This window comes from Heptranchias perlo, chromosome 12 (assembly GCF_035084215.1).
Source record: "Heptranchias perlo isolate sHepPer1 chromosome 12, sHepPer1.hap1, whole genome shotgun sequence".
NCBI classification, from domain to species: Eukaryota; Metazoa; Chordata; class Chondrichthyes; order Hexanchiformes; family Hexanchidae; genus Heptranchias; species Heptranchias perlo.
The window spans coordinates 67,524,426-67,529,425 of record NC_090336.1 but is presented as its reverse complement, the minus strand read 5'-3'; the positions used below and the strand labels follow the sequence as shown (position 1 = coordinate 67,529,425).

The window sequence follows — 5,000 nt, the reverse complement described above, 5'->3', positions numbered from 1 at the left end:
ACTTTAAACAAGCAGGGTCTGCTTCCAAATGAAAGCTGCGCTCCCGAACTGGACTGACTGTCTGTCTGTCTGTCTGTCAAGGGGAGGAAAAGGCGGTGGTGGTGGTGGTGAGGGTGGAGCTTTACGCTCAGGAGGGGAGACTTTCTTTCAGAGGTGCCAATTAATCTGCAGCAGAAAGCCATCCCCCCCGACCGGGATTCGAAGCCCGGTCCTGACCACGAGACCACCGGGGAGAGTTGCCTCAAGTCCCTGAGGGACCTGGACACGAGGCCGAATACACACGCACGCCTGCTGCACTGGCAGCAGCGACCAACAGGGGGCCGACCGGCTGATCCTTCCCTTTCACAGGCAGGCTTTTGGCCCTCGCTCAAACGACAAAGGTGTTCAGAAGGAAGTCCTGGGGGGAAGGCAGGCAGGGAGGGACGGACACAGGGAAGTCCGCACAAAACAGGTCCCCTGGAACCTCTGACCCAGAAAACCGGGTTCCTGGTGAAAGCAGTCCTGCCCCGCCCTGCCATTAACATGACAATGGACAGGGCCCGGACCAGGCGCAGCGGACGGTAGCGAGCAGTCGGAGGGTGAAAATCCGCCAGTGGGTGAAAAGGAGAGCCGTGCGGTGAGAGGAGGCGGAAAGCGGTTCGCAGACTTTCGCTGTACCTCCGGCGGGCAGCGCCGCACCTCCGAGCGCTCGGTACCGTCCGCTGCGCCTCGTCCTGCCGCACGCGACGAGCCGTCCCCGGAGGAAATCGGCCTCGGCCTTCCTGAGATATCAGTCTCCAGGTGGGACAGAAAAACCGGGGGCCCCCGGCTCGCTTTCGGCGGCCCGCTAGTCGACTTCCCGTCGTGCGAACGCGATCCTTCCGGTACCCTTCGGTGCCCCTTGCCCGACTCTAGCTCCGGTGGTAAAGCGGAGTCGGTCGGTCTGACGGCCGCCGAGTTAGCAGGCGGAAAGCGGTTTGCAGCCTTTCGCTGTACCTCCGGCGGGCAGCGCCGCACCTCCGAGCGCTCGGTACCGTCCGCTGCGCCTCGTCCTGCCGCACGCGACGAGCCGTCCCCGGAGGAAATCGGCCTCGGCCCTCCTGAGATATCAGCCTCCATACGGGCGTCACAAATCAGTGGACATGGTCAGCTGCAAAGCAGTGTCATTACAACCTTTCATAAACAACAGGGCAGCACCGCACTGCACTGCACTGCACTGCACCCCACACTACATCACACTTGCCTGCCTGCCAGCCTGCCGCTGCCTACTCTCACCAGCGGACCAAAGTGAGGATAACACCCCGAAGCAAGCATCTCCCTTGCCGCCCACCAGCCCACACCAATCCCCTTGCCTGCCTCCCACAAATTCCACCAGCGAGGCAAAGTGAAAATCAACCCCCAAAAAACGCACTCCACACCGGCCATCGCCCGCTATACACCCCCCCTGGGGCGAATATTAAGCCCGAGAACACCGACTGTAACCAACCGCAGTGAAAAGTTGAAGTGGCAACTCATTAACCAGATTTACACTTGGCAACTCATAAACCAAATGAACAAAAAATCTGGTTAATGAGTTGCCCAAAATAAATCTGGTTAATGAGTTGCCACTTCAACTTTTCACTGCGGTTGGTTACAGTCGGTGTTCTCGGGCTTAATATTCACCCCGGGGGGGCGGGGTGGGTGATTCTGGGGGTAGTGTCCGGGAGGGTGAGCCTTTTATTCGGCAGGAGGCGTGTGGGGAAATCATCAACCTGTCAGACGATGAGTTGTCACAAATGCCATTGCTTAATGAAAGCTGCGCTCCCGAACTGGACTGACTGTCTGACTGTCTGTCTGTCCGTTTGTCAAGGGGAGGAAAAGGCGGTGGCGGTGGTGGTGAGGGTGGAGCTTTACGCTCAGGAGGGGAGACTTTCCTTCATGCCAATTAATCTGCAGCAGAAAGTCATCCCCCCCCGACTGGGATTCGAAGCCCGGTCCTGACCACGAGACCACCGGGGAGAGCTGCCTCAAGTCCCTGAGGGACCTGGACACGAGGCCGAGGACACACGCACGCCTGCTGCACTGGCAGCAGCGACCAGCAGGGGGCTGACCGGCTGATCCTTCCCTTTCACAGGCAGGCTTTTGGCCCTCGCTCAAACGACAAAGGTGTTCAGAAGGAAGTCCTGGGGAGGAGGGAGGGAGGCAGGGAAATCAGCACAAAGCAGGTCCCCTGGAATCTCACACCTGCGTCCCAGAAAACAGGTCTCCTGGTCAAAGCAGTCCTGCCCCGTCCTGCCATTAACGTGACAATGGACAGGGCCCGGCAGCTTGAGACACATCTTTTTTTCAATATGCAAGTTCTTTTTAAAAAGGTTTCCTTCCACAGCAGCTCTGAGTAAGAGTGAGAGAGAGAGAGAGAGACACTGACTGACACTGACACTGACACTGACACACACACACACACACACACACACACACACACCGTCTCCCATCCGATTGGTGGACTATGGGATTGAAAATCGAACTTTGAGTTTCAATGCAGGGGGGAGAGCGCGAACGCAGCCCCTCCCAACTACCACACGCGCGTTGTTGTTGTTGTAATATAGAACTGCAAGTTGCCGTTGTCGTGGTCGTTTCGAATCAGCACAAAGTAGGTGCCTCCCTGGAATGTCACACCTGCGTCCCAGAAAACAGGTCTCCCGGTCAAAGCAGTCCCGCCCCGCCCTGGGATTAACATGACAACGGACAGGGCCCAGTCAGGGAGCAGCTTGAGAGACACCTTTCAATAGGCGCTTCTGAAACATTAACGCCTTGTTTCTTCCGACAGTTTAACCAGCGATTAACATGACAACGGACAGGGCCCAGTCAGGGAGCAGCTTGAGAGACACCTTTCAATAGGCGCTTCTGAAACATTAACGCCTTGTTTCTTTCGACAGTTTAACCAGCCTTTAACACGCCTTGTGTTTTTATTTCCCATTTCCAGCCAGCCAGCCAGCCAGCCAGCCAGCCAGCCAGCCAGCCAGCCGAGCCGAGCCAGCATCTGCAGTATTTTTTTTGATTGGTCTTGCCTGCCGTGGAATGAATGTTTCAACACGAGCTGCTGATTGTCAGCACCTCACCTCTTTCTCAATTGGCCGTTGCAATCTCACTCACTCGCTGTGAGACACGTCACGTCACTAGTTTTACTCAAAGAGGTTTCCTTCCACGGCAGTTCGTTAGTGACTGAGACTGACTGACGGAGGTCCGTTGAGACATAACCCTCCCCCATCTGATTGGTGGCCTACTGGCAAATTTACCAATCTGTCAAGCAATCCTGGCAAGAAAGGAAAAAACGGCAACTTCTTTAAACTCATCCACTGTTGCAATTAGAAACGGTGGCAAAAAATGTGGCCAGAGTGGGAGAGAACGGCAGTGCTTCGAGACTGCTTTCAACACCGGCAGCCAGAGAACAAAGAGGGAGGGCAAACAGGACCCGAGATCAATTCGCATCGAGCGCGTTATCGCTTCTCGGCCTTTTGGCTAAGATCGAGCGTGTTCCTTTTCGGGCTTATTTGGATCTGAGCGGACTGGAACGCTGGCCGCGACCTCGTGCGCTCGCAAAGTGCGGACTTTGCTGTGATTGGTCGTTTGTGTGCTGGCTCCGCCCCTAAATTTGCATAAGGACCAAATCAACACTGCAATGGCAGGGAAGGGTTCCTGGTGAAAGCAGTCCTGCCACTGACATGACAATGGACAGGGCCCGGCAGCTTGAGACACATCTTTCTTTCAATATGCAAGTCCTTTTTAAAAAAGTTTCCTTCCACAGCAGCTCTGAGTGAGAGAGAGAGAGAGAGAGAGAGAGAGACACTGACTCACTGACTGATACTGACACCGACACACACACACATATTATTTATTATTATTTTAAACGACAAAGCTGTTCAGAAGGAAGTCCTGGGGGGAAGGCAGGCAGGGAGGGACGGACACAGGGAAGTCCGCACAAAACAGGTCCCCTGGAACCTCTGACCCAGAAAAACGGGTTCCTGGTGAAAGCAGTCCTGCCATTGACATGACAATGGACAGGGCCCGGCAGCTTGAGACACATCTTTCTTTCAATATGCAAGTTCTTTTTAAAAAAGTTTCCTTCCACAGCAGCTCTGAGTAAGAGAGAGAGAGAGAGAGAGACACTCACTCACTGACTGATACTGACACCGACACACACACACACACACACACACACACATATTATTTATTATTATTTTTAATTGATTTTTAGAACAGGGAGATGGACTAGGGGCTTGCTCCGTCCACTCCACGCATCGACCCAGTATTGCAGTGTTTCTGGGAACGGTGCAGCTCCCCGTGGGGAGATATTCAAAAGGAAAAACAGCTGTTTCCCAGTGTCTCTGTGTGTGTGTGTGTGTGTGTGTTATTACTGAGAATAAAGCTGATATCTCTCTCTCTCTCTCTCTCTCTCTCACTCAGAGCTGCTGTGGAAGGAAACCGTTTTAAAAAGAACTTTCTCAGCTCAGTGGTATTTTTTTCTTCTCCAAGGCTGAGTGCCGCTCGCACGTAGCGATATAATTCAAAGTGCAAAATAACTTGGCGTCGTTGACTTTAAACAAGCAGGGTCTGCTTCCAAATGAAAGCTGCGCTCCCGAACTGGACTGTCTGTCTGTCTGACTGTCTGTTTGTCAAGGGGTGGAAAAGGCGGTGGTGGTGGTGGTGAGGGTGGAGCATTACGCTCAGGAGGGGAGACTTTCTTTCAGAGGTGCCAATTAATCTGTAGCAGAAAGTCATCCCCCCCGACCGGGATTCGAAGCCCGGTCCTGACCACGAGACCACCGGGGAGAGTTGCCTCAAGTCCCTGAGGGACCTGGACACGAGGCCGAATACACACGCACGCCTGCTGCACTGGCAGCAGCGACCAACAGGGGGCTGACCGGCTGATCCTTCCCTTTCACAGGCAGGCTTTTGGCCCTCGCTCAAACGACAAAGGTGTTCAGAAGGAAGTCCTGGGGGGAAGGCAGGCAGGGAGGGACGGACACAGGGAAGTCCGCACA

The 5,000-nt window shown here is 54.6% G+C and overlaps 1 pseudogene; it reads left to right on the top strand.

Annotated features, from left to right (window-relative positions):
• The first annotated feature begins 4,181 nt into the window (after positions 1-4,181).
• LOC137329812 (U2 spliceosomal RNA) lies at positions 4,182-4,298 on the top strand (annotated as a pseudogene).
• Positions 4,299-5,000: the final 702 nt, after the last annotated feature.